Raw genomic sequence first — 24,830 nt, 5'->3', positions numbered from 1 at the left:
TCTCCCCACCAAAAGCATTAGGCCCAGAAATGTTCAACCCGACAACGATCAAACCTCAAAGAATAGAACATTTTGAAGCTACTTGAACTGTTCCAGGATAAAAACAAAGAACAAAAACTTTGGAAAATTTTTTTTATGATGTGAGCTAACATTGGTTCTGAAACCCAACATCATTAGACATTCGAGAAGGAAATGATAGCTCACGCTCACTTTTGAATATCAGTGTAGAAATCCTAAGTGAAGTCTAAGCGAACAGAATCAGCCACGTACTAAAATAAATAAATAAATAAATAAATAAAGGACACGTAAGCTTATTCCCAAAATAATTTAAAAATTTTATTATTAGCTGGGGGTGGGAGGGTGCCTGGGGGGCTCAGTTGGTCAAATGTCTGACTCTTCGTCTCAGGTCATAATCTCAGGGCTTTGAGATGGAGCCCTGCTTGGGTCTCCATGTTCAATGCAGAGTCAGCTTGAGATTCTCTCTCTCCCTCTCCCTCTGCCCCTCCCCCAGCTCGCCTCGCTCTCTCTCAAATAAATAAATAAATACATCTTTTAAAAATTTTTATTAGAGGGGCGCCTGGGTGGCTCAGTGGGTTAAAGCCTCTGCCTTCGGCTCAGGTCATGATCCCAGGGTCCTGGGATCGAGCCCCGCATCGGGCTGTCTGCTCTGCGGAGAGCCTGCTTCCTCCTCTCTCTCTCTCTGCCTGCCTCTCTGCCTACTTGTGATTTCTGTCCGTCAAATAAATAAATAAAATCTTAAAAAAAATTTTTTTATTAGAAACTTATCATAATTAAGACTTACTATTTCCATATTAGGAAACTGTTGTCACAGGTCTCTTGAAGAATGCAGTGGCCAGGGATGGATGTCTTCTCAGCCCCCACCCTGTACAGTGAGGCAAACTGTCTGATCTTGAGGCTCAGTCTTCTTGTTTCATTCCTGTTTTCATCAGTCAACCTCCAAAATATAGACGCTATCCCACCTCTCTATCCCACCATGCCCGGCTCCCCTCACTGCTGCCTTGTCCTCTTGGGAACCTACAATCCAAGCCGTTCCCATACTAACCTAGAATCGTCTGGAACTTCTGCCCCACATCTTGTACATTCTGCTGTGTCCTCAGACATTGTGTCTCCAGCTTTGTCTTCACTGAAACGCAACTCCTGGGAACCCCCCAGCCTGTTGCTAAGACCCTGCTCCCTGCACGCTTGTCCAAAGTCCCGTTTCTTTAAGATTTCGATCCCGTGACCTTACCACCCTCTCCCCTTGCTGGTATCTTTCCACTTATTCACTTAAGAGGTCTCTCGTAGCGACCCAAATAGGTGTCCTGCCATTCGTATGGATATTTCCACATCCACGTGCATGACTTTAGCTCCTCTGTTCACCCCACTGCTTCCGCTGGGGCTGCCTTGCTCATTGCACGAAGTACCATGGATGCTCCGCGGTCCTGCCTCCACGCCACCTTAGCAATCCAGCCTCACATTACTCCAATAAGACAAATACATCTCTGACCCCCATCAAAACTCCTGGTCTGTTGAACCCACTACTTCCTCCCAACTATTGAGTGATCTCCTTCCTCTACTTCTCTTATTACTCTCATGATTCAGCATTTCACACACACACACACACACACACACACACACACACCCCTATCTGTCCTCGTAGACAGCTTCCTAGCTTCCTTTCCGGAGAAAACTCTGATTTTTCTTTTCTCCCTTTCTTCCCATCTCTTCCAGAAGAAGGCGCTACTGTCCAAGCTAGAGTTTCTCAACTTCAGCACTATGGACATTTGAGGCTGGAACATTCTTTGTTGTGGGAGAGTGTCCTGTGCACTGCAAAATATTTATCTGCCTTCCCAGCCTCTACGTATTAGATGTTCTTACCACCCGTAGTCATGACAACCAAAAATGTCCACAGACATCACCATAGTTTCCTGGGTCGGGGTGCGGGGCATGAATCACCCCCGGCTGAGAACCACTAGTCTAGACTCATCTCTCTAACTTATGCCTGGGACTCTACCTCCCTCCTCACATATATACAATCTTTTCAGGAATCCTACTGTAGGAAATACTTTTTCCTCTCCTGTAGAGTCAGAAGCTCTTTCAACAGGATTCTTTTTTATTTTATTTATTTTTATTTATTTATTTTTTAAAGATTTTATTTATTTATTTGACAGAGAGAGATCACAAGTAGGCAGAGAGGCAGGCAGAGAGAGAGAGGGGAAGCAGGCTCTGTGCTGAGCAGAGAGTCCGACGCGGGGCTCGATCCTAGGACCCTGAAATCATGACCTGAGCTGAAGGCAGAGGCTTTAACTCACTGAGCCAGGCAGGCGCCCCAACAGGATTCTTTTTTTAAAAAAGGATTGTATTTATTTATTTGACAGAGAGAGACACAACGAGAGAGGAAACACAAGCAGGGGGAGTGGAAGAGGGAGAAGCAGACTCCCCATGCAGGGGGGAGCCCCATGCAGGACTCCAACCCAAGGCAGCTGCTTTACTGACTGAGCCACTCAGGCGCCCCTCTCAACAGGATTCTTTCCAGAACTACTTAAACATCTTAAAAAAAAAAAATCCTCAGCACATTTCCATCTCCAACCACCAGTACTCTCCCTCCCCTCCCCACCACATCTTGCAAGAGTTGGCTACTCTTCCTGCCTGCATTATTCCCTCATTTGATCCTCTCTCCTTCAAATATGATTCAGGTTCCTGGCATTTAATCCCCTGGAGCTTTCATTACAGTTTTAAGTGACTTCCGTGTATATAAACGCAGTGGACAGTTTTCAGCCTGTGGTCATAGGCACAATGGAGGAGAACCAGATTGAGGGAAGTAAAGATCAAGAATTTGGTCTTGGGGCGCCTGGGTGGCTCAGTGGGTTAAGCCGCTGCCTTCGGCTCGGGTCATGATCTCAGGGTCCTGGGATCGAGTCCCACGTCGGACTCTCTGCTCAGCGGGGGGCCTGCTTCCCTCTCTCTCTCTCTTCTGCCTACCTCTCCACCTACTTGTGATTTCTCTCTGTCAAATAAATAAAATCTTAAGAAAAAAAAAAAAGAATTTGGTCTTGACCCCGTTGGATTTCCGGTGTCTCAGAGGCCAGAGGAGATGTTGGCTGGACACTGAGACAGTGAGGGCTGGAGCCAGGGGAGAGATCGAGGCCGGGACATTAAACCGCGTGGGTATCGTGCAGTGTACCTAGGGACTTAAGGGTATGTGTGTATGAGTCCGGTAACCAATGCTTTACGTGTAATGTTAAGTACCTTGACAAGGGGCGGTGGTGTGTAGAGCAATGAGAATCACTTGAAGGTTTGCAAAATGCAGATTCCTGGGCCCCACCCCCAGTTTTTAATACAATTAAAATGGAATAGCTTCCCTGTGATGGACCATTTGCATTTCTATCAGGTTCCCAAAAGATTGATGCTTAAGCTGTTGGTCCAGGTACCATACTTTGCAAATTACTGATTTCGAGTGAGCAGAGGAGGCCCGGGGCTGACCGGGCGCTCCAGCATTTATCAGTCAGAAGCAGAGATGAGCCCAAGAGAGACAGAAGGACGGGGGAAGAAGGGACCACCGCCGGTTTTTCGATGGAGGGCGGTACAGGGCGAAGAGGCCCCAGGACTACAAGTCCCAGGATGGCCCGCGCAGGCTCGCGCCCGCCCCCTGGAGGCGGCTCGCGGAGGCGCGGGTAGAATCCCAGGGAACTTTCGCGGATCCTGCGTGAGCGCTGGAAGCCGCGGCGTCTTCGGGCTGTGGCGGCGGCGCGGCTGGAACCAGCGGGGCGGGTGAGTAAGAACGGCGCTGGTCGCCGGCTCCTCTGCGCCTCAGCTGCGTGGTCTTCCCGGGTCGAGCGGGCAAGCGCTGGGGTCCGAGGGTCCGGGAGCGGAGGCGCAGGACTGCCCGTCTGAGAGGGAAGACTCTGCTGCCGCTGTCGCCCCGGTGGCCCCGGTCCCCCTCCGCTCGGCGGTTGCCGCCCCCAGCCCGGAACGGACGTCCTACCCCGTCTTGCCCACCCAGCCCGGGAGCTGCGGGACCGGTGCCGCAGGTGGCAGCGACAGGGGGCCGCCCCCCTCCCCTCCGGGCTCCGGGGGCTTGGCGCAGAAGCCCCAGACGGAGGGCCAGGTGATTCCCGAGGACTGCGGCCCAGAGAGGCGACCCTAACCCGCGCCGGGGTGGGACAGGTGCGTGGACACGCTCGACTGGGGCCCTCGGAGCCCCCGGGGCTTCCCGCACCCTCCCTGGTGCTGTCCTGAAGATGCTGTGTGTGTCGGGGACCGAGTAACCCTTGGCCGTCCTCCGCGTCCACAGAGCTCCTGCCCCCCCTTGTTGGCCTGGGGTGACCGGGGAAGGCTCTGGCCCCGCGTCTCCCGGGTCAGCTGGCGGTGCCACGGCGCAGTGTACCTGGGGAGCCCTGGGGGACCGTTTGGATGCTCAGGGGTGGCCGGTGATGCGGAGCCTGCCAGGAGTGCAACAGGAACAACCTCTTCACCAAATATCTTTGAAAGGAAAATAATATTATGTCTTTTTTCTTTTTTTTAAAGCAAGCTTGACCCCGAATATCTTATGTTTATTTTGTGGGCGCTGCTTTTGCCAGCACGAAAGTTTATATAATAAGCAGTATAAGGTTTGAAAAAAATTTTTTTTTCCTCTGAAGGTGCTCTTCCTTGCCCTCTATCGGAAGAATTATGTTGGACTGGTTGACATGCTTATCCATTAGTAACTGCGGTAGCTGGCGCCAGGAGATCGAGTGTTTTTGAGTCGAGTCACAACCCAACCCTTCAGGACCAGTTTTGGTTTGAGAAGGTTTTTGCTATCCAGTTTCAGACTCGATGGTATTTCACCGTTTGAGATAGGAGAGGAGAGAAGGAGCAGAAGTTTGTCAGCCCTAATTTCTTAGGCTACAGAAAATAGCTTTGCATGAGTAATTCTCAAAGCAAGCACATTTAATTTGGTACTAAGACTAGGTCCGAAGCTGAGCCTCCAGTCCAAAAACCCTATCAGTTTTAAGAGTTTTTCAGTTGGTTGGTTTGGCTGTTCTAGGTAAATAATTTCATCATCTGTTACGAAGCAGCAGCTGTCTCTTACGAATGTTTGAACTTTTTCTTTTTTTTTCATTGACCATCCTCTCTACAGTGTTGACTATTTTGGGCTTGATTTTAGGGGAATGCTCCTGTGGGAGCTTCACTAAATATATTTTTATCCTATTAAGTAAGTTTTCATTTGCGTCTGATTACTAAGAGTTTAAACATTTAGGGGTGAATATTGATTTTTTCCCCCAAGTTCTTTTGTATAGTGTATATTGATACGCCCATGTAGATTTCTTCTTAAAATTGATAACATAGGTGATGCTGCTGCTAGATTTTCTGTGTCTAAAATCCTGGAGTAATTTTATTTATTTATTTATTTTTAAATATTTTAAATATTTTATTTATTTATTTGGCACAGAGAGAGAGATCACATGTAGGCAGAGAGCCAGGCGGGGGCCGGGGGGGGGTGGGGTGGTGTGTGGGTGGGAACCAGGCTCCCCGCTGAGCAGAGAGCCTGATGCGGGACTTGATTCCAGGACCCTGAGACCATGACCTGAGCGGAAGGCAGAGGCTTAATCCACTGAGCCACCCAGGCGCCCCCATGTATTTATATTTATAAGTGAACTTGGTATATCCACCCCTCCCCTGCCCCCTTTTTTGTATCTGAGCTCATAATTAGCGTTAGGCTGTCCTCACTGATTCTGATGGGAAACTTTCCACCACATTCTGTGCTCCGGAGCAGAAGAATTATCTGTTCCTTGAAGTTTGGCAGAATCTGACCGCAGGCTGCCTAGGCTGTTGGTGATAATATTTTTTAAGAAGTTGGTATCAGTACTTCACTATCTTTTCTATTTTTTCCATGATATTGATTCTTCTCAGGTTTTCTGTTTCTTCAAAGTCAATCTAATACTTTACATCTTCCCAGGAAATCATTAATGCTATTGAAATTTAATATGTGTTGGGGTGCCTGGGTGGCTCAGTGGGTTAGAGCCTCTGCCTTTGGCTCGGATCATGGTCCTGGAGTCCTAGGATCGAGCCCTGCATCGGGCTCTCTGCTCCTCGGGGAGCCTGATTTCTCCTCTCTCTCTGTCTGCCTCTCTGCCTGTCAGATAAATAAATAAGATCTTTATTAAAAAAAAGAAAGAAATTTAATATGTGTTAGCATAATGTTGTTTATAGTCTTCTGTTGTAAGGAAATAGCTCTTCTACATCTATGGTATGTTGTCTGTCTTGTTCACAGTTTTGTGTGCGTGCCTTTTCTCCTTTTTTTTTTTTTTATTGGTCAGGCTTGATTGAGGCTTGCTTATTTTATTATCTTTTCAAAGCACCAGTTTCCGGCTTAACTGATTAATCTTGTTACTTTTAGGGGCGCCTGGGTGGCTCAGTCGGTTAAGCGTCTGCCTTCGGCTCAGGTCATGATCTCAAAGTCCTGGTATCGAGCTCCACATCATATTCCCAGCTCAGCCAGGAGTCTACCTCTCCTTCTCCCTCTGCCCCTCTTTCTGTTTGGGCTTGCTCTCTCGATCTCTCTCAAATAAATACATAAAATCCTTTTTAAAAATTCTGTTCATTTTATTTTTCTGTGTCATCCACTTATGTTCTTAATTTTTCTTGCTACTTAATTTCAGTTGATGTCTGCAAGTTCTAGCCTTTTGAATTTGATGGCTTCCATCATTGGTGTAATCAGTCCTCCTGAACAAGGCAAGGACATGAATATTTTCATGCCACTTAATTCTAAGATCTGTTTTTGGTTTAACCCTTTAAATCAGACATTATTGCTGATGTTACTATTATACTAATTTTCCAGGTCAATATTTATTAGACTTACCTACTTTTTACCTGCCTTACCTACTTGCCTACTATTTACCTACTTTCTTCACTCTTCATTCCTTTTTAGATCATGCTATTCCTCTTTGGGTCATTTTCCTTTTCTGTGAAGTGCACTCTTTAGAAATTCCTGCATTGATGATGCATTCACTGTTTTCATAATATCTGAAAATACCTTTATTTTGCCTGCATGCTTGAATTCTGGCTTCATCAGGTTTCTCTAAGCCATTGATTTCAAAGGTGTTATTGTCGTTGTTTTTCTAGCAGTTTTTAAAGATGTTTTGTTTGGAAGGCTTTGGGATCTCTGTTCTACCACATTGTTGAAAGAAAGATGGAGATATTTTTAAAAAGCAGAAATCAATTTGTAATCTAATGACCTGTCAGTTTTGTGACATTTCCCTGTGCAAAATTATAGATTTATCTCAAATTTATTAATTACAAATTATGTCCTCTGTCTCCATAGCTTATTTTTTCTCTGACCTGTTGATTCTGAGACTTGCATTAAAGATTTCCACTATGGGGGCGCCTGGGTGGCTCAGTGGGTTAAAGCCTCTGCCTTTGGCTCAGGTCATGATCCCAGGGTCCTGGGATCCAGCCCCGCATCAGGCTCTCTGCTTAGCAGGGAGCCTGCTTCCCTTCCTCTCTCTCTGCCTGCCTCTCTGTCTACTTGTCATCTCTGTCAAATAAATAAATAAAATCTTTAAAAAAAAAAAAAAGATTTCCAGTATGATTCCCAGTGGGTTTCTTTGGTCCTATTTCTATTAGTTTTGTAATATGTATGTTTACAGGCCACCCATAAACACTGTTTATATATTTACATGTATTTTTGAAGCTATGTTTTTAGATACATTAAAGCTTTATGATCCTTATATTTTCTGGTACCTTTGGAGAATAGTCATCTCTTTTATTTCATTATTTCTGCTTTTCATTCTGTTTTGTTGGATATAAATATTAATATTGCTACATCTGCTTTACTTTTTATCTGGCTTATCTTCTCGTATTCATTTATTTTCAATTTTCTGTGTTTTAGCTCTTACTCTTACAATTAGCTTATAGCTACATTTTGTTTTATTACTTAACGTTTGTGTTTTTATTTATTTATTTATTATTTTTTATGTTTGTGTTTTTAAAGAATTATGGTAAAATACACATAATATAAAATTTAATGTTTTAAAATTTGTAAGTGTGCAGTTCACTAGTATTAGGTATATTCATATTACTGTGCAACCAATCTCCAGAATTTTTTCATCTTGCAGAACTGAAACTCTATACCCTTAAGCAACAACTATCCATTCCCTCCTCCCCATTCCCTTCTCCCCCTAGCTCCTGGTAACCAGCCCTCTACTTTCTGTCTTTATGAATGTTCCTGTTCTAGGAAACTCATAAAGTACCTTATGTAGTTTTTGTCTTTTTGTGACTTGGTTATTCCGCTTAGCGTAATGTCCTCAGGTCACTTGGTGTCATGGCATGTGTCCACGTTTTCTTCCTTTTTTCAGGCTGAATAATAGTCTATTGCATATATATACACCACATTTTGCTTATAATTTCATTTCTCAGTTACTTTCATATTTTAGCTGTTGTGAATAATGCTGCAATGAGTATGGGTGTACAGCTATGTCTTCAAGACCCCACTTTCCATGCTTTTGGGCATATACCCAGAAGTTGAGTTGTGAGTCATATTGTAATTCTTTTTTTTTTTTAAGATTTTTATTTATTTATTGGACAGAGAGATCATAAGTAGGCAGAGAGGCAGTCAGAGAGAGAGGAGGAAGCTGGCTCCCTGCTGAGCAGAAAACCCGATGTGGGGCTCGATCCCAGTACCCTGGGATCATGACCTGAGCCGAAGGCAGAGGCCCAACCCACTGAGCCACCCAGGCGCCCCTCATATTGTAATTCTATATTCAACTTTTCTTTTTTTTTTTTTAAAGATTTTATTTATTTATTTGAGGGAGAATGAGTGAGAGAGAGCATTAGAGAAGAGAAGGTCATAGGAAGAGGCAGACTCCCCAAGGAGCTGGGAGCCCGATGCGGGACTCGATCCTGGAAGTCCGGGATCATGACCTGAGCCGAAAGCAGTTGCCCAACCAACTGAGCCACCCAGGCGCCCTCTATATTCAGCTTTTCAAGACACTGCCGAACTATTTCTCATAGCAACTGCACCATTTTATATTCCCAACCAACAGGGCACAAGGGTTCCAATGTCTCCACATTCTCTCCAACACTTGTTATTTTCTGGGGGGTTTTGACAGCATCTGTCGTAATGGGTGTGAAATCTTTGCCTTTCAGTAAGCAGATTTAACCCATATATATTTATTTCAATTACTACAAAATATTTCAATTATTTCAATTACTTCTTATTTCTATTCAGAAGCTGCTTCCTGCCATCTTATTTTATGTTTTCTATTTCTCCTGTTTATTCCTGCCAGCCACCGACACTTTCTTGCTTTTTGTCGGACTGACCAAGTTTTTCTTATTCTATGTTATTCCTCTCAAGACATGGAAATTGCAGATATTATTTCTAGTCTGTGGCAGGTACCTTTAACTTTGGAGGCAATTTTTTTATGGAGGTACAACATTAATGTGTAAAGGTATACCCGTGTTAACTGTATAACGCCATGAATTTTGACAGGCTGAATACACATATACTCAGCACTCCAAACAGGAAACCACCTTTCCAACACTCCAGAATTTGCCCTCCTGTGGCCCACCACCAAGGATAACCAGTATATTGATTTCTAACACAGCAGATTCATTTTACCTGTTTTTGTACTTTCTATCAATAGAATCATATAGGTGTACTCTTTTCTATCCAACTTCTTTCCATCAACATTATGGTTGTGTGGCTTGTCTCTCTTTCTGAGTGTAGCTGTGGTTTGTCCACTCTTGTTGCCCTATCTATTCCATTGGGTGTATATCCACAATGTAGATACCCATTTTACATGATTGATGTTTAAGTTGTTTACAGCTTGGGGCTATCACAAATAGTGCTGCTATGAACATTCTAGTACATGTCTTTTGTGGAATCGATGTCTGCATTTCTGTCGAGTACCTATCTAGGAGGGGAGTTGCTTGGTCATGGCATGAGCATGGGGTTTAAGTAAATATTGACAGTTTCCAACAGTGATTGTACTAACTTATGTACCTGAGAAGCATATGTGGTTGGTTCACATCCTTGTCATCTTTTGATAACTTCTTTCTTTTCCATTTTAGTCAGCCTGGTGGGTATCATATTGTGGTTCAGATTTGTATTTTCCTGATCATAAATGAAATTGAGCTCTTTTGTTACCCTTAAATTTTCACACGAGTCTAAACACTTTTTTCCACTTGATGTTTAAAGATAATCTGTGTATATGAACTCTTTATGAGTAAAGCAAGAATGAACCTTAACGTGACTTTAATTTTGTCTCGTATGAAGATTGTATGGGGCACCTGAGTGGCTCAGTGGGTTAAGCCTCTGCCTCCGGCTCAGGTCATGATCCCAGGGTGCTGGGATCGAGCCCCACATCGGGCTCTCTGCTCAGCAGGGAGCCTGCTTCCTCCTCTCTCTCTGCCTGCCTCTCTGCCTACTTGTGATCTCTGTCTGTCAAATAAATAAATAAAATCTTAAAAAAAAGATCATATGGTGATCTCCCTGATATGAGGGAGTGGTGATGCAACACTGGGGCTTAAGTGCGTAGGAGAAGAATCCATGAAACAAGATGGGATAGGGAGGGAGAGAAACCATAAGTGACTCTTAATCTCACGAAACAAACTGTGGGTTGCTGGGGGGAGGGGGGTTGGGAGAAGGGGGGTAGGGTTATGGACATTGGGGAGGGTATGTGCTTTTGGGTAAATTGGAAGGGGAGATGAACCATGAGAGACTATGGACTCTGAAAAACAATCTGAGGGGTTTGAAGTGGCGGGGGGGGTGGGAGGTTGGGGTACCAGGTGGTGGGTATTATAGAGGGCACAGCTTGCATGGAGCACTGGGTGTGGTGAAAAAATAATGAATACTGTTTTTCTGAAAATAAATAAATTGGAAAAAAAAATTCGTGATATTAATTTAAAATTTTTGTTTGATATTTGTTGTTTTGTTCTATTTCATTTTCCTCTTATAATGAGGAAAAGCTCATGTTCCTAAAAAAATTGTTGCTGAGTTAACTGAAGATATTAAAAAACAAAAACAAAAACAAAAACAAACAAACAAAAAAGATCATATGGGATTTGGGGCTTTTGTATATTATGCATAAGCAGTTATATTTTACTGATTATTTGCTCATCAGTTACCAATTTGGCCAATTATTTGCTCACCACTGGTTCTTTTTTCTCTTTTTTTCCCTATTTTTTGAATTCCTTATTACTTAAATGAATCCTTGAGGAATTTTTTGCCCCTGAGATTTTGTGGGTGGTAAACTTTCTGAGCCCTTGCATGTGTGAAATATTTTTTATTTTGCTTTTCTATCTGAGTATACTTGACTGTGGGTAAGATTCTATTCTCTGTATTTTGGGGCACCTGGGTGGCTTAGTCCGGTAAGCATCTGCCTTCAGCTCAGGTCATGATCCCACGATCCTGGCATTGAGCCCAGCATTTAGTCAGGCTCCCTGCTCAGTGGGGAGCCTGCTTCTCCTTCTCAGTCTGCCCCTGCCCCCAACTCATGCTCATACGTTCTCTCTGTGGTTCTCAAATAGATAATGAAATCTTTAAAAAAAAAACCACCTTTACATTTTGAAGATAATTCTTCATTATCTGTTGGTATCTAGTGTGGTTGATGAGAAGTTTCTGCAGTCTGATTTCCATTTCTTTATAGTTAACCTGTTTATTCTCTCTGAAGCTTTTTCCTTCAAAACTTCACTATTGGTCCAAGGGTCGTTCTCTTCTGTTCTTCCTGCTCAGCGCTTGGTGGTTCCTTTCTTCCCAAAGATTAACGCACTTCTGTGGCACAGGAGATATTTCTCTGAGCATTTCCTTACCTCCCTTTCTTTATTTTCTTTTAGTGAAATTACTATTAAATAGGTACCAGAATTTCACAGTTTGTCTGTCATGTTTCTGGACGTTCTTCTCAGATGATCTGCCTTCTTATCTTTATGAGCCATATTTTGGGAGATTCCGTGCCTTGGACTTTCCTATTAACTAACCCAGCATTTGACTTTGTCCAGTGTGCTCTCCTGGTCCATCTATTGAGTGTTTTTCAGTGTTGATTATCATATATTTATTTTTCAAGGTTTCCACCTTGTAAAATTTAGCTTTTGGAATAGCTAAGATAAACAGTGTTCAAAAATCATACTGTATAAAAAAGCTATGAGAGAAAGGTCTCCCACCATCCCTTCCCCCATCCGCTCACTTCTCCCTCATCCCCCAAACAAGTAGCCATGTTATTAGTTTCTTATATGTCCCTGCAAAGTCTCTTTGTGCAAATACAATTAAATAAGAATCCGATTCTTGGGGCACCACGGTGGCTCAGTGGGTTAAGCATCTGCCTTTGGCTCAGGTCATTATCCCAGGGTCTTGGGATCGATCTCCTCCACATCGGGCTCAGCGGGGAGCCTGCTTCTCCCCCTCCCACTTCCCATACTTGTGTTCCCTGTCTAGCTGTCTCTCTCTATCAAATAAATGAATAAAAAAAATGTTTTTTAAAGGAATTCAATTCTTAATCCCTCCTCTTTTTTTTTTTTTTTTTGCACAAATAATAGCATTATTCGGGGCGCCTGGGTGGCTCAGGGTGGATTAAGCCTCTGCTTTCGGCTCAGGTCATGATCCCAGGGTCCTGGGATCGAGCCCCACATTGGGCTCTCTGCTCAGCAGGGAGCCTGCTTCTTCCTCTCTCTCTGCCTCTCTGCCTACTTGTGATCTCTGTCTGTCAAGTAAATAAATAAAATCTTTAAAAAAATAATAGCATTATTCCTTTCACCCTCCTTTTTTGTTTCACCACCTAGAGATCTTCACATCACTCAGCTGCATGCTTTCCTCGATAGAGCGTCCCCTCAGATCTTCCCAAAGCCGTCTGATAATTTCTTCTATGTGCTTCTATGTGCTCTACTAACTCTCTTTCCCTGGGTACTACTAACTCTCTTTCCCTGGGTATATGTTCTACTGACTTGATGTCCCCATTTTGTGATGTTGAATAAAAACTCAGCGGCTCTTCCTCCGGGGCACATCTTTGAGTTTGTGGAGTCCTGTTTTCCTGCCTGTGTTGTTCCCCATAGGCAGCCCCTGGTGACTGTTGAACAGTTGCTCCAAACTGCTGAGTGGGGTATATATTTTGGGGGGGGGGCAGCATTTGTTGTGGGCTGGAAGGGTCTAGTAGTCCTGGCTGTTCTGGCCGCAGTTCCCCAGTCATCCGGTTGTCACATTCCATCCCTGCCCCTCTTTCTGTCCGCAGCCTCAGAGCCCCAAGTCCCAGATCAGTTTCCACTACATGACGCCGCACCCCCAGACGTGCATGGAGGTGTGATTAGCTCAGGCAATCTGATTCTGAGTACCCTCCACCTTTCAGAAATTTCTTAGACGTTCCAGTTACCCAGTGGCCCTGGTTTTTTTTTTTTTCTTTTTCAAGGTCTCTTACTGATTTTAATATTGTTTAAAAAAGTGTTTTTGCCATTCCATAGAATTTTAGGCCACTTGGAAAGCAGAAGGATGTGTTTAGTCCATCATCTTAGTCCAACCTCCACTATTATCTTTTATTTGGAACTTATCTGTATGTCAGAGGTCTGCAAGACTAGCCGCCGAGTCGGGGATTCGCTAGGTCCGACAGGACTCAGCCTATTGCCATATTCATGGCTGTGATGTCGTAAACATTGAAAGGACACGAAGCAAAATCAGCCAAGGGAAGAGGTACACAGTGCCAAATCCAGAGGACACCAGCTTCCAAGAAGCCTCTCCCAGGGGAGTCACATGTTTGATTTTCCCCAGGATGAGTTGGGACAGCAACATGTGTGTGATGCTGTCTGCCCGGGAAGCTCACTAGAGACTCAGGGCCTGTAGTTTTTACCAGGGCTGGTCATGTACACGCCCTCTGCCTAGCACATTCCAACACTTCGGACTCCCAGCGGGAAAGCAGGTGTTTAGCGTAAACCACAGCATTTGTACAAACAGTTTAGGCCAGTGGGACTTGCTTATCAGGTCTGCAAATGTTAGGACCCACACCCGCATCCTCCAAATCTAAGTTCCCTAATGTCAGCCAAGGGCTAATCTTCTAAACAGGGCCTTCTGGAGAATAGCGGTCTCATCCCATTATGTTAACTGTTTTCTGCCAAGTTTCCCTCCTACTTTCCACAGAAAAAGATGGATACCATACCTGGAAATGGCTTCTCTCTGCCAGATCATCAAGTGTTTTTTGCTCCCTCTCTGAGGAGGGAGCAACATTTTTAAATATTAAGATACAAATGATGGGTAAAGAATTGTTTGCTGACTTTGGAAGAAGCCAGAGCACCTTTGAAAGGATGTCAGTGGTGGAGCATGGGGGTGGGGTGGGGGGGTTGCGGCATTCAACTATTTTAAATTCTTTTCTTCCCCTATTGGCCTTTGGTCACTTCAAGATGGCAGGTGCTTATCATCGAACACAGCAGTCTGCAGCTTAATATATACCTTCCCCCCAGAATTAGATGGTTTCGTTGCTTCACCCTTTGGGGCTAAGTCTAATCTCCCAGTATATCACGAATTCCCTGAGGAGCAGACAGCAACTCCTCTCAGTTACATTAGCTGTGCCTTTTTGTAGGGTGAAATGCATACAGTTGGTGCCTTTTAATGCTTGTTGAAGGAAAAACCACAGGAAAGTAGGAAACTGTGTCCGCTTCATTCTGTCCCCTGTTTAACATGTGGCTGGTTTTTTGTTCTGTGAAGAGGACGGTGATGGAGAGTACCAAGCTGCCATTAGCTAGCTGCTTGGATTGTCTGTCAAGTTCTGTCTATCTCCCCAGGCAGCAGATGGCATAATTGTATAATTAAAGGGTATTTTTTGCGAGGTTTTCTGAGGTCACTGAACCTGTGTGGGGGCTTAGATCTCCAAATCGCTTTTTTTCTCCCTGACCCTATGGAATGTATCTGTTTTTTTCCTCCCTCTCCCCATGTGTTTGGACCTCAGGTGTGGGGAATGACTGATCATAATCTCATTTTTGGCCCTTTATCATCATTGGTCCACGAAAGCCCCTCTCTCGTCTTGTGGTGTACCTCATGCTTATTCTCCCCCCACCATAGCAGACTATTCAGATGCATTGGATATACGTGCTTTTGTTGTATGTGTACTTAAAAATGTGGACTGTGTTTTATGTGCATGTGTTTTTCATAGCTGTCACTCTCTTTCCCAGTGTTGTCATTCACCACTATGTTTTAATTTTTATTTTTATGAAGATTTTATTTATTTATTTGACAGAAAGAGATCACAAGTAGGCAGAGAGGCAGGCAGAGAGAGGGGGAAGCAGGCTCCCTGCTGAGCAGAGAGCCTGATGTGGGGCTCGATCTCAGGACCCTGGGATCATGACCTGAGCCGAAGGCAGAGGCTTTAACCCACTGAGCCACCCATGCGCCCCTCACCACTATGTTTTTATATCCTGTCCCTGTTGCTGTGAGATCATCTGGTGTGTTTGCCCACTGCATCTGGGGGTGGACACACAACCATTGATTCCTACCCCCCGACACTTCAAGCAATGCTGAATGGAACTCTTGTCCATGTCCCTGTATGATCCACGTGAGAATCTCTTTGGGATTCAGACCCAGGAGCAGCATTTCCTGGTCATAGTACGTGCCTATGGTTAATAGAACCGAGTACTGCCTGGTCATCTTCAGCGTGTCTATGCCACGTCCCTTCTCCAGTAGTGCCCAGGACTTTGGTTTTTCCCTTTTGATACGTGAATTTAACAGAACTTTAATAATCAAGACATTTCACATAAAAATCCATTATCTCCAGTCTCTGTGGAATAAATAGTATTTCATCGTTGGCTAAAGTCATGGACTGGTAGGATCCTCCTTTAGCTACAACACAAGCTCTCCCCGACCCGGCTGGCCCCACTCATTCTCTTGACCTCCTGGTCCCTGTCGTTGTTTGGGTTTATGGCCAGCCCACATGTACGTGAGTTGGTACCTTGGAAATAAATAAGCTGGTGCTGACATTCATGAAGATGTTAAATAAGCATGGTTTGGGGTCACGTGAACTCCGAGTGGCAACCACGGCAGTGGTCGCTGTATCTCATGGCGTTGAGTGGGAGTCAGTGAGATAACAGAAAACAGAGGGAATGTGTTCTCCCTCTTAGAGCAGTAATAACTCTTTCTTTTCAACCCATTCTGGATTGTTTCTTATTCTGAAGCACAAAAAGGCCACAGCTCAGTGGAGTCTGCACATGAGGGGAAACTCTAAACCAGGGATTTGAAAACTTTTTCTGTATAGAACCAGATAGGATTTCCAGGGTCATACAGCCTGTCTCGGAACAACTCAGCTCTGCCCTTAGGGCCAAAAGCAGCCCAAGACGGTAAGTAACGCACTCCATTCATTGGGCCCAGACTGTGGTTTGCCAGCTTAATTTTTTCTTTCTTGTCTTGTTTCTGAGGCACAAGTTTATAATAGTCACTCGATTGCTACATAGCGAGGACCTCCTGTGTGCCAGAGCTAAGATTATGGTGCGGGATAAGGTGCAAATCAGTCTTTCAGCATAATGTCTAGCAGGGGAGACAGATGAGTGAGCAGTCAGCTACCTGAGAAGACAACAGGCCAGGACCAGGCGGGCACAGAGCCCTTCGCTGGGGCTTAGGACAGGGCGTATCAGGCATAAGGAGGAGAGATCTAAGATAAAGGGGGAAGAGGAATTAGGTGGGACAGGGGCAAGGGCCCCAAGGGTTTAATTCACTATAACTAGAGGATAAACATCAGGGTTTTGTGGTTCAAGGAAGGAGGGAGTCAGGATTGATGTAGCAGGGGTCCCAAGCAGCCAAAAAGTGGGTAGCAGGAATGACAAGAAAGAGATTGAGTTAAATAAACACCCACAGGCAGAATCACAAAGGCTTAAATGATTAAAGGTTAGTGATGACAATCTGCACTGCTATTAAAATATGTCAGGATGGGGAGCCGGGGTGGCTCAGTGAGTTAAGCCTCTGCCTCCAGCTCAGGTCATGATCTCAGGGTCCTGGGACCGAGTCCCACATTGGGCTCTCTGCTCAGCAGGGAGCCTATTTCCTCCTCTCTCTCTGCCTGCCTCTTTGCCTACTTGTGATTTCACTCATCTTGTCAAATAAATAAATAAAATCTTAAAAAATAAATCTTTGGGGTGCCTGGGTTTCTCAGTGGATTAAGCCTCTGCCTTTGGCTCAGGTCATGATTTCAGGGTCCTGGGATCAAGTCCCAATCAGGCTCTCTGCTCGGTGGGGAGCCTGCTTCCCCTCTCTCTCTGCCTACTTGTGATCTCTCTCTGTGTGTCAAATAAATAAATAGAAATCTTTAAAATAAAATATGTCAGGAAATATGAAAACATAGAAAGCTCTCCAAATAATTTCACGAAGTGAAAGTAACCCTGACAGAGAACAGGGGAAGCCCACAAAAGTAAACTTAGACCAAAGGTCACGTGTGGTGTATATGCACATTTCCTAGGTAAAATGGCAATTGGGGTGCCTGGGGGCTCAGTCGGTTAAGGGTCTGACTCTTGTTCTCAGCTCAGGTCTTGATCAAGGAGGTACGTTCAAGCCCTGTGTTGGGCTCCATGCTGGCATGGAGCCTATGTTAAAAAAAAAGAAAGAAAGAAAAGAAAAGAAAAGGCAAAATGGATTCAGCAGAGTTAAAAAAGTAATACATTTTTCCCAAGTAGTTTTTTTGTTTGTTTGTTTGTTTGTTTGTTTTTCCTAAGTAGCTCCATGTCCAGTGCAGAGCCCAGCACAGGGCTTAAACTCATGACTGTGAGATCAAGACCTCAGCCAAGACCAAGAATCAGATGCTCAGCTGACCAAGCCACCCAGAGGCCTTTTGGCCAAATTGTTTTTAGTACAGGAATTCAGGAATTATTTGATATAAGGACATATGTCTGTTTAATACATTGTGTAAATAATAAAAGGGCAAGCTACATAATCCCGTTAAGAGGTACAATTAATAGAATTTGACTTTGAATCTTGTCATTCCTTGAAAAGCTTTTGTGTCCCCTGCCTTCAACGTGTGCAGTCTTCCTGGCCTGGCTGACCTTCTCGCCTTTTTATTTCTCTGACAAATCCTTGCCCATTAATTGTATGATTTTTCATTCATCACGTTTGCTGTGAATCTTCTCTTGTATACCCTGCGTGGCATAAGTTACCCTCTACTCTCCAGTGCAGTAAGGCTCCATCCGTATCTGTCCCTGTATTTCAATGATCATTCTCAGTTTCTCTTTGTACTTGGTTGATTTCCTTCTGTAGGAACCAGGTGCCATGTTAGGCGCTGGAGATACAGAGACAGATCAGACCAGTTACCCGCCTCCTTACTGTCAGACTCAGTCTCTACCCTTCTCCTGTTCTCTCTGTTGGCCATTGCTCTGTTGGAGGGAGCTGATTCTGCCAACTTCACTTTGAAGATTCCTTTGTGAAATGCCAATGGATAAGGGTGGCCAGGTAAAGGCACTTGTGGGAGATTGGAAAGTAAGAGGAAGGTAAAAGCGAGGGGATTTCTCTCCCTGTTTTCTGCTTTGAACAATATCTCTGGATGGTTGCTACCTCCAGCTGAGTGACACTGGCCTCTGGTGATACCACCTTCTTCCTTTTCCCTCTAGCCTTAATTGTGATGGAGGTGTCCTACTCTTTCTCATCTCTGGCTGGCTTAACATCCCACCATCCCATTTGGCTGTCTCGACCTTCCCCAAACCTTATAACTACTTCCCATATTAAATTCTTGCCATTGAACTACCTCTTTTGAATTCTAGTTTCTTGATTGGACCCTGCCTGGTATAGACAAGAACCCTATTTCTGTGTGCCCACAGTCTTATGGGACAAACGGACATTAAAGCAACTGTAATTGGGTGCCTGGGTGGCTCAGTGGGTTAAGCCTCTGCCTTTAGCTCAGGTCATGATCTCGGTCCTAGGATCGAGTCCCTAATCCGGCTCTCTGCTTGGCGGGAAGTCTGCTTCCTCCTTTCTCTCTCTCTGCCTGCCTCTCTGCCTACTTATGATCTCTCTCTGTCAAAAAAATCAATGAAAGCTTTAAAAATAAAACAAACAAACAAAAAAACAACTGTAATTATTTTTCTGTTCAATGCTCCTTCTTTCCTTCTTCTGGAAGTAGTCTTAACTTTGGGCACAAGGATTGGCCATGACCCAGATTGAGACAATCATAGAACTTCATACATCCTCTCTGTTCACAAAGACTTTTCCAGGGGTGACCGTGTCATCCATACCAGGCTAATCACTTTTCTTCGGATAGTTCAAAATGGAGCTGGCGAGTAAGAGGCCCCCTTTGTTCTTGGGAGTTATAGGGATGCATAAACTCCACAGGAGCTTGGCCCTTGTTTTGCTTAATGTATGTCTCCAGTGTACAGTAAGTGCCCAATAAATATAATTTCGTAAAATCCAAGATGGTAGCAATTTTAAAACAATTATTTTGCGCTCCACTGAAAAAGAAAAAAAATACTGTCAATTAAACCAGGATATGATACTTATTAGGTACATTTAAAAATTTTTAGACTTCCTGAGAGATCTTTTAGAATGTTTAGACATCTGTGTCTGTCATATTCCATTCTTGCACATGTGCACAAAGGAAAATATAAATGTGATACATTGGTTGAGGTATTTCTAGAACTTCCTCACATTCAGAGTGTCTCTCTTTCTCTCTCTTAAGATTTATTTATTTGTTTGAAAGAGAGAGAGAGAGAAAGAGAGAGAGTGAGAACATGGGGAGGGGGAGAGGGGTAGAGAGAGGGAAACTTTAGCAGATTCTGCATTAAGCATGGACCCCAATTTGGGGCTTGATTCCCAAGACCCTGAGATCACAACCTGAGCCAAAACCAAGAGTTGGGTGCTTAGTCAACTGAGCCACCCAAGTACCCCCAGAGTGTCTCTTTTGAATCACTTTTTCACCCAGGTCATTTATGTCCGTGATTCGTTTCATAGATAATGTCCCCTCTGCCATCAAGTGCACCGGTAATGTGTTGGTTGTGAAAGTGTTCCTCACTTCTCTCCAGGATTTCATTCTGAGCTTGTGACATCTGTTCTGCAAATTTGATGCTGACATTTCCCTTGAACTTAACTGAAGGTATCGACCAGAAGGTGTCGATTAGGCAATCAGGATTCACATCCCTTCTTTGAACATCCTTGCTTAGTTTGTAGGTTGAAATATTTTGTAGGACTGCAGTTTCCCACGAGGCCCTCTAGGATGAAAATGAAGTCACCAAGCTTTTGGGTGAGCTGCTGCTGCTGCTGCTTCTCCTTTTCCTCCTCCCTCCTTTTTCATCCTCTTCTTCTTCTTCTTCCTTCAATATTTTATTTATTTATCTGAGAAACAGAGAGGGAGAGAGAGAGAACACAGTGGGAGACAGGCCGAGGGAGAGGGAGCCCAATGCAGGGCTTAATCCCAGGACCCCGAGATCATGACCTGAGCCAAAGGCAGATGCTTAACCAGTGCCCCTTGGTGAGCTTACTAGTTAACTGCTCGATTTCACACACATCCAGACATTGGCGTTGGCAGCCAATGGCAACTGTGAGAGGTATGCTGACTTCAGGAACATTAAAATGCGTGTCCTAGAATTGGCGGACTGTGGTATTTGTGACATTAATTCACTGCATGAATCTCATGCTGCCTGAACCCCTAACTCCCACCGAGAGGATGAAGGTAACACACCAAAAGGCATGGAGAGTGGATGTTCCCAGATTCCTTTGTTCCGCAGGCCCCAACCACCTCTGCGCTTTCCATGGCTTATTTATGGAAGCTGATGATTCCTCCTCCCATCTCTTTTTCTTCATATGGGCTTAATGTCACTGGCAACCTAGAGAATCATGACTAATATAGAAGCTTATAAAATGATTATAAACAATGTGGTATGTGCAGAAATTAGAAGTACATACAAAGCTCAGAGGTAGCACCAAGGAGAGAGGATAACCATCAGAGGGTCCCTGACATGCAGAGGTACTTATGCTTCTGCAACCTTGACGTTCCCAGGTGAGGCGAGACCCCCTTCTTAGATGCCTCTCAAGGACCTTATACTTGTGTTCACTTCAAATCACTTGTTCCTGACCTGCCTTTCCTGCCACTCCGTTTCCTAAGATGGGAATCAAAGACCCAGTAGATAATCATTGAACAAATGAATGAATGACTTTGGAGGAATGAAGAGAAATTGCTCACATACAAGGGTGGGAATGGTGCTCTAGGAAGAGAAACCAGAAAGCCCGGTGGGAAACAGACATGGAAAAGCCAGATGTATCTGGAGACTACATGTAGTATGAAATGCTGGGAGGGGAAACTCAGAGCTGGGGTGGTAGGAGATGAGGCCGGAAGGACAGGTGAGGTCTAGAGGATGGGCTAAATGCATCATGGGAAGATACTTGGACTTTCTTCCTTAGGCAGTGGGAACCATTGAAGTATTAAAGGTTTTTTTTAATGTGGTAAAATAGACTTGACATTTACCACCTTAACTATTTTCAGTGTATATAGTTCAGTGGCATTAAATACATTCAAACCATTGTGCAACCATCTCCACCATCCACCTCCAGAACTTTTCCATCTCCCAGACTGAGATTGTCCCCATTCAACATTGACTCCCCATTCCCTCTCCCCAGGCCCTGGCAGCCACCTTTCTGCTGACTGTCTCTGTGAATTTTGATTATTCCAGATACCTCATTATAAAGCACTGAAGTATTTTAAATATAGGGTTTAAATGGATTTGCATTTTAGCATGTTCATGCTGGCAGTTTTTTTATGGATGGATGAGAGGTGGAAGAGGCTGAGTGTAGGAAATCCAGTTAGCAACCAAGGCTTTGGCAGTGGGGATGACAAAAAGGGAAAGGATGTACCACTCAGGGCATAGAAACCTCAGGAACCTGGGTGTGGAGGTAAAGGAGAGAGAGAGAGAGAGAGAGAGAGAGAGAGGGAGGAACTGGTTTTGACACCACTTTTCTCTGGCCTGGGTGATAGCAACTACGATAGGGAATCTGAGAGGAACTCCGGGTTTGAGTGGGTAGCCGAGGCATGGATACCCTGCCTGTATCCCCTTCCCCTCACCACTTCTGTGACGCTGACCTGCCTTCCCAGTGTTAGTACCTGCATTTCTTTGCCAGAGAGATTTCAGGTGCCCACTTTGCAACCCACAGCCCCAGAGTGAAACTGCTGGGAAATCCACAACCTTCCAACTCCCCAGAAGCCTTCAACCAAGGGTAACAGCATATGACTACAGCAGCTCCCTGCCCCTCCACTGGGATAGCGCTGCTGGGTCTATGTTATATGCTGGGTCCCAGAGTTCCCCAGTGGGATCAAGTTTTAGGTGCCCTCCGTTGTAACTTTCTTTTTTTTTTTTTTCCCAATTTATTTATTTTCAGAAAAACAGTATTCATTATTTTTTCACCACACCCAGTGCTCCATGCAAGCTGTGCCCTCTATAATACCCACCACCTGGTACCCCAACCTCCCACCCCCCCGCCACTTCAAACCCCTCAGACTGTTTTTCAGAGTCCATAGTCTCTCATGGTTCACCTCCCCTTCCAATTTACCTAAATTCCCTACTACTCTCTAACGCCCCTTGTCCTCCATGCTATTGGTTATGCTCCACAAATGAGTGAAACCATATGATAATTGACTCTCTCTGCTTGACTTATTTCACTCAGCATAATCTCTTCCAGTCCCGTCCATGTTGCTACAAAAGTTGGATATTCGTCCTTTCTGATGGAGGCATAATACTCCATAGTGTATATGGACCACATCTTCCTTATCCATTCATCCGTTGAAGGGCATCTTGGTTCTTTCCATAGTTTGGCGACTGTGGCCATTGCTGCTATAAACATGGGTACAGATGGCCCTTCTTTTCACGACATCTGTATCTTTGGGGTAAATACCCAGGAGTGCAATTGCAGGGTCGTAGGGAAGCTCTATTTTTAATTTCTTGAGGAATCTCCACACTGTTCTCCAAAGAGGCTGCACCAACTTGCATTCCCACCAACAGTGTAAGAGGGTTCCCCTTTCTCCACATCCTCTCCAACACATGTTGTTTCCTGTTTTGTTAATTTTGGCCATTCTAACTGGTGTAAGGTGATATCTCAATGTGGTTTTAATTTGAATCTCCCTGAGGGCTAATGATGATGAACATTTTTTCATGTGTCTGATAGCCATTTGTATTTCTTGATTGGAGAAGTGTCTGTTCATATCTTCTGCCCATTTTTTGATGTGTTTGTCTGTTTCGTGTGGGTTGAGTTTGAGGAGTTCATTATAGATCCTGGATATCAACCTTTTGTCTGTACTGTCATTTGCAAATATCTTCTCCCATTCCGTGGGTTGCCTCTTTGTTTTTTTGACTGTTTCCTTTGCTGTGCAGAAGCTTTTGATTTTGATGAAGTCCCAGAAGTCTATTTTCGTTTTTGTTTCCTTTGCCTTTGGAGACGTATCTTGAAAGAAGTTGCTGTGGCTGATATCGAAGAGATTACTGCCTATGTTCTCCTCTAAGATTCTGATAGATTCCTGTCTCACGTTGAGGTCTTTTATCCATTTTGAGTTGATCTTTGTGTACGGTGTAAGAGAATGGTCGAGTTTCATTCTTCTACATATAGCTGTCCAGTTTTCCCAGCACCATTTATTGAAGAGACTGTCTTTTTTCCACTGTATATTTTTTCCTGTTTTGTCGAAGATTAATTGACCATAGAGTTGAGGGTCCATATCAGGGCTCTCTACTCTGTTCCACTGGTCTATGTGTCTGTTTTTATGCCAGTACCATGCTGTCTTGGTGATCACAGCTTTGTAATAAAGCTTGAAATCAGGTAAGGTGATGCCGCCAGCTTTATTTTTGTTTTTCAACGTTTCCTTAGCGATTCGGGGTCTCTTCTGATTCCATACAAATTTTTGGATTATTTGCTCCAGCTCTTTGAAGAATGCCGGTGGAATTTTGATCGGAATGGCATTAAAAGTATAGATTGCTCTAGGCAGTATAGACATTTTAACGATGTTTATTCTTCCGATCCAAGAGCATGGAATGGTCTTCCATCTTTTTGTGTCTTCTTCAATTTCTTTCATGAGTGTTCTATAGTTCCTCAAGTATAGATCCTTTACCTCTTTAGTTAGGTTTATTCCCAGGTATCTTATGGTTCTTGGTGCTATAGTAAATGGAATCGATTCTCTAATTTCCCTTTCTGTATTTTCCTTGTTAGTGTATAAGAAAGCCACTGATTTCTGCACATTGACTTTGTATCCTGCCACGCTGCTGAATTGCTGTATGAGTTCTAGTAGTTTGGGGGTGGAGTCTTTTGGGTTTTCCATATAAAGAATCATGTCATCTGCGAAGAGAGAGAGTTTGACTTCTTCATTACCAATTTGGATACCTTTTATTTCTCTCTGTTGTCTGATTGCTGTTGCTAGGACTTCTAATACTATGTTGAACAAGAGTGGTGAAAGTGGGCATCCTTGTCTTGTTCCTGATCTCAACGGGAAGGCTGCAAGCTTTTTCCCATTGAGGATGATATTTGCTGTGGGTCTTTCATAGATAGATTTGATGAGGTTCAGGAGTGTTCCCTCTATCCCTATACTTTGAAGCGTTTTAATCAGGAACGGATGTTGGATTTTGTCAAATGCTTTTTCTGCATCAATTGAGAGGACCATGTGGTTCTTCTCTCTTCTCCTATTAATTTGTTGTATCACATTGATTGATTTACGAATGTTGAACCATCCTTGTAGCCCAGGGATGAATCCCACCTGATCATGGTGGATAATCTTTTTAATGTGTTGTTGGATCCTGTTGGCTAGGATCTTGTTGAGAATCTTAGCATCCATATTCATCAGTGATATTGGTCTGAAATTCTCCTTTTTGGTATGGTCCTTGCCTGGTTTGGGGATCAGGGTAATGCTGGCTTCATAGAAAGAGTCTGGAAGCTTTCCTTCTGC

At 44.1% G+C, this 24,830-nt stretch overlaps 1 protein-coding gene across 1 annotated transcript in view; it reads left to right on the top strand.

Moving 5' to 3' along the window:
• The first annotated feature begins 3,720 nt into the window (after positions 1-3,720).
• Positions 3,721-24,830, top strand: part of LOC122906807 (cytospin-B-like) — a 76,422-nt gene continuing 55,312 nt past the window's right edge. The window contains exon 1 of the mRNA XM_044249209.1: positions 3,721-3,771. The gene's annotated coding sequence lies outside the window, so the exon portion shown is untranslated. The remainder of the gene's footprint in view (positions 3,772-24,830) is intronic.

The sequence above is a fragment of the Neovison vison genome, chromosome 5 (assembly GCF_020171115.1).
Source record: "Neovison vison isolate M4711 chromosome 5, ASM_NN_V1, whole genome shotgun sequence".
Classification (NCBI taxonomy): Eukaryota; Metazoa; Chordata; class Mammalia; order Carnivora; family Mustelidae; genus Neogale; species Neogale vison.
Note: the sequence above shows the minus strand (reverse complement) of the source record. Positions and strands in the feature narration are given on the sequence as shown.